General features: G+C 49.5%; 1 protein-coding gene across 3 annotated transcripts in view; it reads right to left on the bottom strand.

Moving 5' to 3' along the window:
- The window catches only part of FBXL16 (F-box and leucine rich repeat protein 16), a 90,429-nt gene extending 80,871 nt beyond the window's left edge, over nt 1-9,558 (bottom strand). For all 3 annotated transcript variants that reach the window (XM_074965843.1, XM_074965845.1, XM_074965844.1), the window contains exon 1: nt 9,092-9,558. The gene's annotated coding sequence lies outside the window, so the exon portion shown is untranslated. The remainder of the gene's footprint in view (nt 1-9,091) is intronic.
- Between the last annotated feature and the right edge of the window lie 4,851 nt (nt 9,559-14,409).

Below are 14,409 nucleotides of genomic sequence, written 5' to 3'. Positions count from 1 at the left end.
CCATGCCTTGGAAATAAGGCAATTCCTCCTCCACCCTTATGCACAAATCACTCGCCCAATGCACAGACGAACTGGATCAAATGGCTCATTTGAGGGGAGTCTTTTAAAAAGATAATCCTTGTTTCTTGTACCCCACAGTCTTACCCTGTTGTCTGTCTTAAGCTTACAGTGTGAGGTAGCATGGTCTAGTAGTTAGATCAAGGAAGTGGGACTCAGAAATCCTAGGCTCTAAGTAACTGACTCACTGGGTGACCCAGCACAAGCCATTTACCAACTTAGTGCCTCTATTTACCTATCAGTAAAATAGGCATAACAAGGGTGATGCCAGCATGATGCTGGGGCACTGTGCTGACAGCAGTACAGTCCTTTGCACAGAAAACTGAGGTCCAGGCTACAAAATCTCCGTCTTTAGTTTCAACTCAATAAGGAACCCCACTTCACTTCCTGTCCTAAACTGTTGTACAGGATTGCCATGTGCTGTTAAACAGTTGTACTTCATTGCAGATGGGCTGCACATTGCTGGTGGAAGAAATGAGCTTCATGTATAGTGTCTCTCTCACTCTCGGATCCTTTGGATCTGTAAATGCACTATCATTATAGCCATCCACATTAACCAGCCAGCCCTGCCCCTGTAACCACTCAGCCAGCCAGCCAGCCACACTTGCATTCAGGCTGTGATCTTCCATATTAACCAAAATCCTCTAGCTCACCCTGCAAGTCTGCCATGCTTCCTGCGTTGCGATGAGGACACTTCTGATCATGTGATATCCTACCTTCAAGAGCTAGACTACATTGATTGTCCAGTTCCTTCCCTTTACCTTCTGCCCATAAACCATTTTGTCCCATCCTCTCTGTTCCCATGACTGGTGTAATACCCCTTTCAAGACTTTCCCTAGTACCTTCTCTTTCCAGTTTAAAAAACCCGCCTAGCAAGGGTTTTGCCTATTGGCTTGAATCAGGGGAGGGGCAAATTCTCTGCTGGTGTAAACATCCATAGCTCTGGAACTTCACCCATTTGCACCAGCAGAGAATTTGGCACAGGCGGATGATTTCCATGTGCTCCAGTGGCGGTAATTCCAAACAGTCCCCTTCTTTCCAGAAGGAAGCCCAGTGGTCCATTCATTCAACTGTCCCTTTCTTCTCCCCCATCTGTATTTGTGGGGATGATTTTTTTATAGTTTCACCTGACTGCCACCCAGATCTTCTCAGTCCATCCTCTTCCTTTCTGGAGAACAGCTAATGTACTCCTCCATGGTGGAGAAGAATCCTCTGGAAATCCCCAGGGCTCCAGGAGGGACTGGCAACACCAGGAACTAGCAAGGGTTTAATCTGCAGCCCAGTGGTAAAGTCAAAACTCAGCTTCCCAGGTCTGCTCTGGGAGCCCTTCCCATAGGGGTTGTTATGAAAGGACAGAGCATCAAGAAAGAAATTTCCAGCAATTAGATCAGGCTGGCCAGTGCTGGTGGGGTGCTGCAGAAACACTAGTCAAGTTCATGTAGATCTGCCCAGCTGAATTCTGGCTAGCTTGCCTCTTGAAGGATGGCTCATATGAGCAAAGGGATTCACATGGGTCAGGGGTATACATGGGCAAACAAGAGTATTTGCTATTAGTTAATCGCTATCCATTAGTCATCATTCATATCCTTCACTCTCCTATTTAGAAAGATTCCACATGTCCAGTCGGGTAGCAGAGGTGATACCACATGACCTAACAGCACAATGAGAGTAGCAAACAGTTTTGTAGGCTCAGAAATCATCCATCAAACTGGTCAGCAAATGCTATTGAAGAATGAAGAACAAAATCTGGGTGATGATTTGCAAAGACCCAGGGGGAAAAAAGGTGACGTTTGACAGATAATGTACTTGCAGTGAACAATGCTGCTACCTCTAACGTAGACCCGGTGTCTGTGTGTGGAATGATACTGACTTCAGTGGAGTCATACCCACTCCCACAGGGTCTGAAATTAGCCCCAAAAATCCTCTTATCCCATCTCCACCCTCACTCCACTTGCCTCCCTGTGCGTTGTTCACTTGGTCCTTCATTCTCTCTCCTGATCTGCCTGCCTGGTTTTCAGTCTGTCTGTCAGTGAACTCAGACCCCTAACCATTGTGTAAATGGAGATCCAGATCTGAACTCAGCCGGTATGCTCCATCTCTAGTGTGTGTGTGTGTGTGTGTGTGTGTGTACACACACACACAGGGAGGTATGGGGTGGTGTGTCTGTGTGTGTGGAGGTGTATGCACAGACTGTGGAAGGGTTTCTGCACCATGGAAGGTGTGTGTACATGGGGAGGAGCGAGATGGGATGGGGTGTGGTTTCTATGTGTTTGCATGCAGGTGGATGCATGCATAAGGGGTAGGGATGGATGTGTATACACACACACACACACACACACACACACACGCAGCGGGTATGGGCACTGTGTGTGTGTGTGTGTGTGTGTGCGCGCATACATGCAGTGGGAGGAAGGTGCATGCACACATGGGGGTTGGGGAAAATTCTCTGTCCCTGTCATTATTTACATGAATGAGTACTTCTTTGCTTCTGGCCCTCCTCACAGACAGCCATAAAAGTCACATGATTAAAAAGGCTTTAGGAGAACCTGCAAAGAGTCACCCCACTGCTAACTGATCAGACTGACAGTCTAAACTAGCCAGACAGCACTACATACAGATCCAGCCCTCTTCTCAGCTGCTTCCTATCTACCTACCTACCTTCCAACCAACCAGTCCATTTTCTACTGTGCCCAATCACTGAGGAACTGCCTGGCACCTTGGAAATAGCACATTCTGCATTTCCCAGTTCCTTGGAGCCTACTTGCAGAACAGGGGCTGCTGCATTCACTTCCCATGGAGATCAGACAATTTCTTCTCCCACCAGGGGGCGTGGGGGAGGAATAAATAAATCCACAGGCAGCACTAGAACCAAAAAGGTCCATTACCATAGGCAGGAGCAAGCTGGTCTTTTGATCAAAGGACGGAGTCTGCTTGTGGCTGCCCGCTCTCTCTTTGAAGCCTTGCAATATGCTTCTCCATGTGGCTTGATTTGGTTCAGCTCAGCAAAATACCCAAACCACAGAGAGGTAAATAAAACTTCCAGAAATTAATAGGAATCACTGCTTCTTCATAGCCTGATCCTCCACTGCCTCATACCTTGTGGAGTCACATGCCCATGGCTTTCCCCTCCTCAGACATTCCTCTAGGTGCTGCAGCACCAGCCTTTTCCTCTACTATTACTTCTTTGGATAAGGTAAGCAAATGGCTTGTTAGTCTATCAGACGTCTTAAAGGGACACTGACAAGGTTGATCGGATCAAAGTATAACCTACCTCTCTGTCTCCTTGTGGATTCCGTGCAATAATTTATATGTGCCTTTTATAATATTTTGTACATACACAGCACCTGCCTCTAGTGGAGCTCGACACACTTTCCCAGGCACTAATGAACAAAGACATGCAACACTCCTGTGAGACGGGGAAGCAGGATTATTCCCATACTGCAGATGGCAAAACCAAGGCACAAGTCAATTAAGTGACCAAACAGGGAATCCATGCCAGAACCAGGAATAGAATTAATGACTCCTGTCCCCACAAAATCATCCTTCTTCCCTGGCCTTTTTAAATCAAAGTCAATGCTTTTTTCCTACTACAGAGAGGGAGAGAGAGAGCAGTTCCAGGAGCCCTGAACTCATGAGAAAACCTGCAATGAATCAATGTGTTTGTATTTGACAGAGGAAACAACATTCTAGGCCAGATCCTCAGCTGATGTAAAGAGGCGTAGCTCCACTGAAGTCAGTGTGTGTGAAGTCAATGGAGCTACACTGATTTACAGCAGCTGGGGTTCTGGCCCTGCATTTGGAAATTGAATCCAATTTCAAGCTCCCAAAATGGTCACCCTCCCCCAAGTGGCGGGGGAAAGGACAAATGCTACCAGCATTTCTGAACCGTGTCCTTCTCATACCTCCACTTCAAATATCTCAAACAGTTCCAATCTGCTGTGGATCTCCAGAGAAAAAGCTAGTTTACCTCTTCACTGGAGTCATTCAGAAGTCCAGCAGTGCTACAGATTCCAGCACTGAAGTCAGCAGGCTGGGGCCCACCCACAGGTACTCTAGCAAGTCAGCAGTGTTCATAAAATATAACAGGGAGAGCACAGCTGTCATACTGCTGACATTTCTAGATAGTCTGCAGTGAGTGATTTCAGACAGGTGACACATTTCAGAGTAGTGGAGGAAAATGCACCTCTATTGCAGATGTGTCAGCAGGTCACTGGTGGATGGGACCCTCTAGGTGTGATGGCAGTACTTTGCCAAGATTAATTTGTTACCTGTTCCAGAACCCCTGTGGAGCTAGATATATATTATTGTCCCAATTCTACTGATGGGGAAATTGAGGCACCGAGGGCTTGCTTCCCCCTATGTGAACATCAGCTCTCTGTCTCACAGAAGGACTGGCCCCCTTCTAGCCCCAAATTTACCATCACCGTGCAAAATCAGCGTGTCCATCCTGTCCCTCACACAGACCCTTTCCTTCTCCTGGCACAGAAGCCCACTAAGATGCATTGTTTCCCACGACTCAGTCAGACTGCAGGGATTATAGTCAGAGACGAGAGGGCCAAGATGCTGAAGCACAGATGATAGAGATAGGAGGCCAAATTCATCCCTGGTGTAACTCCTCTGACTTCAGTTACTGTTGGGGTAAATTTCGGCCCAATCAAACTACCAAGGGACCAGCTGTCAGAGGACAGCTGCGAGGGAAAATAATGAAAAATGGATGCTATCAAAATTCCCACCCACTATAAAGCAACGTCCCTCACCCTCCTTGACAGTGAGCAAAGATTTACACCAACAGTCTGAGAATGGGAGCTTGGCTAGTCCTTCCGAGTGTCACATAGCAGAGCTCGTTGTTTGCCCAGCGGGGAAGCCAGCAGCAGGAGATTCCACACAGCAGTGTCCTGTCCTGGGATGTAGCGAGAGCTTCCCCACCGCAGCACCATTGCCTTGCAGTAGCAGCTAGAATGCCAGCAGCTTGAGCTATGACAAGAGCATCAGCTGATTTCTCAAAGCAGCCTCCAGTCAGTGTCTGCTACCACTAGCAGAAAGTGCCCTGCTGCAGCTCCTAAGATTTCCTCCTGCCCCAGCAGTGCCTTGGCAGAGTCTACATTGGTTCCAAAAGGAATACTGCCTCATCCTCTCCAACACACCACCTCGTTCCTGCATGTAAACCCTGGGCAATTCAACAGCCCAACCTCAACTGCCCAACCTTGAGCACAATGCAAAATCACCAGTGTAGAGATTGAAAGCATGGGATCTGCTAGCACAGGGACCACAAAAGGTGAGGATTAGAATACCAGGATTCATAACCCAGAATCTACACAGCAGGGGAAAACATCCCTGGGACTCGGATGCCAGCACTGGGGTCCAGCAGGTTCCACCTCTCAGTGCCACCCTCTCTGAGTGCAGCAGGACCCCAACATCACTGGCTTTGCATTGGCAGGCTCCAAGTGCAACAGAGAATGTGGGTGTTTGAGTGCCCCTGGGATGTCTCTGCTGGAGCTGCCTGTTGACTTGAGAAGCCCTCAGGCTCACTCCACTCCTTGCTGGGTAGATGAACTGTGCCCCCGGGGGCTGAGGGGCGTGTGTGTGTGTGTGTGTGTGTGTGTGTGTGTGAGAGACACTAAGTCACCTGCATGCACATTTCACCAGAAAGTTGCACAGCTGTGCGCCCATGGGGGGCGGGGGGACGACCCAGGATGTTGCTGATAACAATTAGAGCCAATTAATAATAGTACTTGGCTCTCAGGTTATACAAGCATGAACTGATTGATCCTCACCCATGGCAGAAAGGAGCTAGCATCACCCCAATTCTGCTGGGGTCTGCTAAAGTGCAGAAGAAATGATCTGGGGATCCGAGTTCCTGACTCTGTCATTGGTGGCCTGGGCCAAGTCACCTCCCTTCTCAGTGGCACTCACCAGCATCACAGGAAGGTAGATTCGCTGCTGCTTGTAAAGTGCTCTGAGATCCTCTGGGGGAAGACACTAGAGATGGGCAGGGTATTATTATTATTATGAAGTGACTTGCCCAATGTCCCACACCAAATAATTGGCTGGCCTGGAACTCAAACTCAGGAATTCTTGGCCCCCAGCACTATTCTCAGTCCACTGCCCCAACCCTGGCTCTTTCTACTGCTCCAAGCATAGCCAGCTATGGGAGAGAAGTGGAACTCTCCACCCTGGCCCTGCACTCACACATGTGTGGCGCTAAGACTTCCGGGGCATGCCCCCTAGTTCTTTGCGCTGTGGAATCGTGTCCATTTTGGGCACACGGAGGGGAGCTGTGGGAAGGCACTGGAGGTCACTTAAGTGGCACTAGCCTGCAGCCACATTGCAAAGTGGTCGTGTTAGCTGCTGATGAGCTTTAGCTACAGCCCCCGATGGGCCAGCCATCATCACACTTGAGTGAAGGGGTTTAGTGTGTGGACAGGACTGGAGGTAGGGGCAACACTTGAGTTATAACTCAGGTTGCAGTGAAGACAAGCCCAACACATCCAAACGTTCCTGCCTCTAGCCTCAGAGCCAAAGGAGTAACTTGCAATTAGATCATGTACATACAGGGAGTAGGGGAATCAGAGGCACAAACTGAAGAATAAATGTCTTGGTGCTCCTGCTTGAGACAGACACGCCCAAGCCCACAAGCCAGTCCTGGGCCTAACAGAAAGTTGCTGTTTTGCCTGACCTCCCAGCATACCCTGTTTGATTTTCCTTAGGGACTTTCCTATGCCCCTATAATGGCACTGCTGGCACTGCCCATCATCCTGCTGATATCACTTTCAATGTGCCTGCAGGTCTCCTGCCTCCTTCTCCAGCCCTGACCCTTTCAATGGGTTTGCATCTTTGCTGCCCAGGGCTGGGCTCCAGTGGGGACAGCAGAGCTGGGCATGACAGGGCTGAAAACACCATGGACCCAGGGCAGCTGGGGACAATGTGAACATCATCCCAGAGAGCAAAATTCTCTCTCTCTCTCCCTGTCACCCTCCCTCTGTCTTTCCCTCTCTTTTACCTTCCCCCTGCCTTCCCTTCCACGCCTCAGCTGGACCTGCTCTATTCAGCATTTGCCCTGAACTCCCAGAAGGTGGATTTCCCTTTAGGTCAGGAGCAGAAGAAAGGGCCCCTGATGTCACCCTCCTGGATGATGGCTTCAAGCAAAGAGATACAGCAGACACGGAGACTGAATGCAAGCAGCCCTGGATCTCTGGAAGTAGGATGGTTACAGAAAAGGCCGCTGCTTTATCAATCACCTCTGCTCCCCGCACTACACCCCTCCATACACAGTGGCCTGTTCTTAGTTACACCCATTACAACTACATGGGTTTGACTGGGCTCGCTCAGATGTTACCGAGAGCGGAGATATCCTACATCTAATCTGCAATTGTGCATCTAAATCAATGTGCTCTCCAAGAGGGGGGAGGATGGGGGAGCTGGGTGGGAAGGCCAAGCCACTGGGACCCCCTGTGGGGATTAACACCAGCACCTTGAATGGGATGAATCTGCAGTAACCAGCTGCACTCACAGGAAGGGTCCAGAGATGAATTAGCAAGAAAGGCTGACTCAGGCTTTGAGCCATGGGGATGAAGGTCAACCTGTGGAACTCTTTGCCAGAGGATTTTGTGAAGGCTAAGACTAAAACAGGGTTAAAAAAAGAACTAGATAAATTCATGGAGGATAGGTCCATCAATGGCTATTAGCCAGGATGGTGTCCCTGGCCTCTCTTGGCCAGACACTGGGAATGGACGACAGCGGATGGATCACTTGATCATTCCCTCTGAATCACCTGGCATTGGCCACTGTCGGAAGACAGGATATTGGGCTAGATGGACCTTTGGTCTGATCCAATATGGCTGTTCTTATGTCTCTCTCTCTCTGCCACCATTTCAATGTGAAAAGTTATGCCAGGCCAGTGGCACAAAAGCTCCTGCTGCAGCTGCCAGTAGAGGAGGGAAAGGTTCCATCTTCCCATGCTACCAGTTGGCAAGCCTCTGACTCAGTGTGCTACAGCTAGGCCGGGGGCTGAGTCCCTGAGCACTCTCTCTGCTCTTACAGTCCTCCGCAGAGTTTGTTCCAGAGCCCCCTCCCCACAGTCAAAACTTTCCAGTGCTTCAATGGGCTGGCTGCACAGACACAAACTTCCCAAGATTTCTATGGCCTGACAGCCCGTTCCACCTACGGGCGTCACACAAGTCAGCCAGCCTCCAGCCTAAAGCCTGCAGCAATGCCCCAGCCTTTCCTCTGGGCCCAGATTTATCTTTGGCCATCACACCTCCAGCTCCTCCTCCCTGAGACCAGTGAGAACGGTGAGGTAGTGGGGTCCATAACAGCCAGCCAGGAGGTTGATTCTCTGCCACTCTCTCTGGTTCACTGGCTTGAGCAATTGCCACATCAACTCAGAGCCAGAGCATAGCCGAAGGGAACAGCACAATGGACAATGATCCTGAACAAGGCTGGGGAGCAAGGGAAATCCCCTCAGCTGGGAACACTGGGTCTCCCACTAGCATGCTCTGAGCCACTGGCCCAGCTAGCTACCCTACCCCAAAGGATGCTAACCCAAATGCTTTCGGGGGGCTGAAAAAGCAAAGCATTCAGCACATTGCCAATCACAGGAATCACAGCATCGGCCTCAGGTCTATGGAGCAAATAAATAAATAATCAACCGCACACCACTGGCATCTGGGAATTCAGCTTCCACCATTTCTATTCAATGCAGAGAAAAAAAAAAAAAAGAGGCCGACAGCAAAGCATTTCTCCCAGCCAGTCAGAGAAGCAGCACAGGGCAGAGCAAAGAGTATTGTATTGGATGGAAATGAATGGAGCCTAGTTCTACTAGAAAGGTGATGCTTGCCTGCCATTATATAACCCAAGCTCTATGATGCAATGATCATCAAGGAGGGCTATAATTACAGTCCTTGTACCTTCCCTGGTTCTCATTGTAGCACCGAGCCGCATCCCTCTGGGTGGGATGTTTTCCTAGGGACATCAATACAAACTGACATAGGGGGCTTTGTGAGTCAAAGGATCTGCAGCAAGATACAGCCCTTACCTCCAGCGACTGCTTCCAGCTCATGCCATGCCTCCTTGGGAGCTGCTCCTCCTTTCATGTACAGAACAGCATCAGGAGAACAGACAGAACAAATCACCCACTCTGATCTACACCAGCCCCCAGCCGGGGTCAGACACAGGACCAGGGAGCTAGATTCTCCCACACTGTGTCGTTAGATCAAGTCTTTCAGAGAAAAATCCACGACTCTGATGTTTTGCAAAATAAGGATGGGAGAGAATTTGTCCCACCCAAAAAAAAAAAAAGCAAGCAAGCAAGACAGCAGTCTCAGGGGACTGAAATACACTTCCCCTCCTCCCCAACAAACCCGGAGCTGGTATCCAGAGAGCACGATCTGAAAGATGCAAGCTGTCTCACACGCACACGCTGGCATGCGTGCGCACACACACACACACAGTCGTAGACCAAACCCAGTTAAAGAGACACAGCCATTATTATCATTAATGCATGACTGCAGGCTGGCTAGTCTCCCCAACTCCTGGCTAGGATACTCAGAGATTACAACCATTTCACTGTGGGAAACATCCAGGATTAGGATTTTTATTGGCTTCCCCCCACTTCCCTTATTGCCCTCTTGAGGTCAATCATATGGACTTGCATTTGCAAAAAGACAAAACAGCTAGATAGGAGAATACTAAGGTGATAGGCAGAATAGAAATGTGATAGATATTTTAACTGTGAATATTTGGCTTTGGACACAAAGCACCTGGTGCTCCCCTCTCTCCTTTTGGGGCACCAATGTAACCCTTCCCTGGGTAATGAAACAGGAAGCTTGTCATGAGCTCCCGTACACAGCGGGGTTAGTGGCGAGTAGCTGAGCGGTTGTGACTCACATGAAATATTGCTGCTCCTGATGAGTCCTTCCGGGTTGTCATTGGCATGACGTGCCCAGCTGTGCCTTTCACCCTTGATCCACATTCCTGCCACGCCACCAGTGGGTATGAACATCAGGCTAACACACCTGCTAGCTAGCTTTCCGGGCCATCCGGGTCCAGCTACGGATGAGCTTTGAAGTCAGGGAGATGGGGGAACCAGCTGAATTCCTACCCCGGGCACTGGGAAAGGAAGCAAATGCCCTCACTCCCACATGCTCCAGTGGTCGTCTGTGCTCATAGGCTGGGGGCCTGCATGGACATCTCTCCTGATCTGTTGCCCAAGGGACAGCAAACTTCCCCAGACTCAGAGAGTTAGCAAGGCCAGAGCTGGAGCTCTGAACCCCACTAACTGTCCCTTAACAAATGGAGCATGCCCACTCCCTCACCCCACCAGTTTCCTTGGGCACATGTGCCGCTCAACTAGTGTCCCTACTAAAGGGAAGGGAACAATCAGCAAACATGGGGGCAACCCCCCCTTACTCTTCAAGCCAGACACACTCGTTAAAGGTTCCCTACCCCAACTGCCACTGAAACTTGCCTCACCCACCTTCCCCAGCCCTGCAGAGTCCTGGCTGCCTTGCTCCCTTCTTGATTATTTAAAAGGCAGGTCAGGTTTCTCAATCTGGCAAGCATGTAATGTGTTGTGTGGGGGAGGGGTGGAGAACAGGCCACAGGTCTTAAAATAGAAACTCCCTTTCTCTCTCAACCCCCCCCCCTTCTCTCTCTCTCTCTCAACCCCCCCCCCCTTGCTCTCTCTGTCTATAGAGTCCCCACAGCCTCTCCATTCCCTGCTTCTGTCCCCCTCTCTCCCTACTGTGCTTTACTTGAAGATGATCTGGTTTCCCTGGTACCATGCTTTCCAGTGCAATGGGCCCTTGCAGGCTTGGGAGGCTCCCTGGAGATAGGCACAGCAAGCTCCCAGGGCTCCACAGATTCTGCTCCAGCGGGAAGTGTGGTCACAGTGGGCCAAGCTCATCCCAGATACACTAGGGTCAGGATGCATTCGGCCCATTGTGCTGATTGATCGTGTTCTGTTCCTGCATCAGGACTGAGTTCCACATTCAGATCATACAAACACAATTGCCTGGGCAAATCCAGAGAAGGGGCCAGATCCTCAGCTGGTGTAAATCAGTATAGCTACATTGAAATAAATGGGCCAGATCCTGAGGTAGTGTAAATTGAGGTCTCTCCATTGAAGCCAATGGGATTATGCCAATGTTCACCGACTGGGGGTACTGGCTCAGAGACCACACCCATACACAGAAGCACGCACGACACCACAACTGAGGCAAACAAGGTTTATGATACAGGCAGACACATGCCCCTTCACCCACTGAAGAGGGGCTTTGGAGTTGCTGTTCAGATAAGGATCAGGCTACCTGGGGTTCAGGTTTCAGGCCTGAGGATGAAGCAAAGTTCAGGATGGTAGCCATGAACTCCCACAAGCTGCAGAGTAATTCAGATGTGCCACTGACTTGCTGGTGACCTTGGGCAAGTCATTTCACCTGCTTGTGCCTCAATTTCCCCTCCCACACTTTGTCTGTTTTTTCTATTTAGGCTGTCAGTTGTTTGGGGCAGGGACTCTCTCTTACTAGGTGTGTCTGTACAGTGCCTAGCACAATGGAGTCCTGATCTTGGTTGGGGCCTATAGATGCTACACTACACTAAACATAATAAAAGCAACGGGTGTTGGCAGTTTCCAGCCTCTTGTCTGATGGAGATCTCACTAGGTTAACTCACCTGCAGAGATTTCTATCATCTTGGCTGTAGGTTCCTGGGAACAGCTGCTCCTGCCAGATTTCTGTACCATTCAGAACCAGCGCTTTTTGTACACACATAAATGTACAGGAACACCCAGACACAAACACATGTTAACATAGACCCATAAGGAAAGCAGATCCCAATCCTGCAAACCTTTCCTCCTGCATGTAGCGCCAACTCCCACATGTTGGGCTATGCACGCAAGTCAGTGTCTGCAGGATTCAGCCCACAGGCACACAGAGACACATGGTCAGCCTAGTGGTCATACTTCAGCAGCAAAGTGGGAGAGCCAAACTCAGTTCCTGGTCCTGGCATGCCAGTTTTGAGGCTGGGGTAGGGACACTGTCTTGGTAACACACAGAGCCTGCGGCAGGAAAGAACGTGTCTCTCTGCTCAGCAGTGATCTGGTTAAAGGGTCTGATCTAAATCTTCCTCAAAGGGAAATACAATAGGGGAGGTGTGACGGATTTCCAGAGGAGCACCCCAGGGGAAAACAGCATGCAGCCCTGAAACACAGACACAGCCCTCAATGTCCAGAGTCTGAACCACAATGAAGCAGCAGCAGCACTACAGAAGCACCACTTTGCTGCTTCCCGACTCAGGCTTTACTCACCTGGTAGAGCGTAGATTTGCCTCTTGTTTATGCTTCCTGCATCATTGCTGCAAAACTGCTCACTTCACTGACAATCCCACAAAGGAAACCACTGTCCTAGGTTAAACCCCGAGGCTGGGGAGATGGCGAAGAAACCACATGGGATGGCAAGGGCAAATCATTCTTAACGGTGGCTGTAGGGCGGTTCTGATGGCCCAAAGACAGCACCATGTCCTGCCAGTCAGCATGGCTGATGTGAAGTCCCAGCCTCTGTTCTCTGCTACTTGTGCAGCTGCACCAAGGTTGATCTGGCTGCAGGCGTGTGACTATTGGTTCAGCTCGAGAGGTGCTGAGCACCCACATATGTCACTTCAGGCAATACTCAGCACCTCATGGGGCAGGCCAAGGAGGAAAACCAAACCCTCGGTCTTTCTTTTCGGAGCCGACTGAACTGAAGAAAAATTGCTGAAGTTCATCCGAGGATCAGCCTTGCGTTCCTCCACAGTGACCCCTTCTGGCTGATTGGCCTTAAGCAGTCTCAAAAGGCAGTTTGGGTCTACTCTCAGCAAGAGAGGACATTGGTTTGCTTTTGTGATTAAGGCAGCAGCCTGAGACTGAAGAGATCTGGTTCTAGTCACAGTTCTGGCAAAAGCTATGGGCTTGGACACATTGTTTAACTGCTTAGTGCCTCAGCTTCCCCAGCTGTAAGGACAGGGAAGGAAGAATACTGCTGCCCTATGTGGCAGGGACATTGTGGAGATTCAGTCACTCATTCCTGTGAGGTGCTTAGACACTACAGTAAGGACTGCCACAGAAATGCCTGTAATTAAATAATGACTGGTCACTGTGATGCAGGGATGTATCTAGATCAGGGGAACATACATGCAGCACAGATCCCGTGCTACCTAAGGCCTCAGATTTCTTCCCTTAACCAACTTTCCCTACCTGAGAAGGCTCCAACCTGTTGGCACAGAGCCAGATGAAATAGACATGTGGCAACAGGTCAGCTTTGCAAGCTGGCCCACGATAGGCAATTGAATAGGCCATTTGAAATGCAACCAATTCCACTGTAGCAATATTTAGTATATGTGATGCATCCTCATTAAAAGGAAGAGCTATGAAATGTTAATGAGCCACGCGAGAGGTTCTAACGGAAATCCAGCATGATTGTAAATAGATTAACTGTCAAGAACTGGAGAAGAGCTAAAAGGCCCCCTCATATTGCAAAATGGCAACGCTGGTCTGAGTGACCAGGCAATTCACAGAAAGTTACCTCCCACCTAACCAAGAGAGCTTAGGGCTATGAAACCACTTGGTCCTGTTTTATCGATATACATGACTAAGAACAAGAGGAAATACCTGCTAGTGTGATATCTGAACTCTGGTGCGAGCATTCGGGAATCCTCGGGACTCAATCTCAGTGACGCAGGTGTAAATCTAGAAGAGTTCCACTGATGTCAGGTACAAGCACCATATAAAAACAAAGAACACTGAGATCAGCAGCTGGCTCAGCAGAGTTGCATCAGTGCAGCTGAGCACTGAATTTCGTCCTTACTGTCTAATTCTCTGGTGTGAGAGGTGTGTACATCACAGCTCTAGGGTCCAGTCCCACAAACACTAGTGGGCACAGTGCTGAAGCCAATGAGATTGCTCACGGTTGGTAAAATCAGACCCTTCCTTTGCACAGCATCTACAGTCCCGATTCTACAATCGGATTCATGCAGACAGTGTCCCAGTGAAGTCAACAGGGCCCCACAGAGGTGCAAGGGTCCACACACATGGAACCAAAAACAGGATAAGAGCCTCATTGCAGCTGCGGGCAGACTTTGCCAATCATTCCAACCTGTATCACTATTATCCAGTGATAAATAATGCACTTACAAAGTCACAGTCAAAATATCCTAGGAGGTAGGGATAAGAGATCATTGCAAAGCCCCTTTCCATGAAATAACTCTATTTCAGTCACCCTGCGCAAAAAGCCTGGTATAAATGATGCCAGCTGCAGAACTCCCATTGGATTCCAAAGGACAAGATTCACCCCTTAGCTCCAAAGAACATCATCTGTCTCTCCT

Source organism: Natator depressus, chromosome 10, assembly GCF_965152275.1.
Source record: "Natator depressus isolate rNatDep1 chromosome 10, rNatDep2.hap1, whole genome shotgun sequence".
Taxonomy (NCBI): domain Eukaryota; kingdom Metazoa; phylum Chordata; order Testudines; family Cheloniidae; genus Natator; species Natator depressus.
The sequence above is the reverse complement of the archived record's forward strand: the minus strand, read 5'-3'. Positions and strand labels throughout refer to the sequence as shown.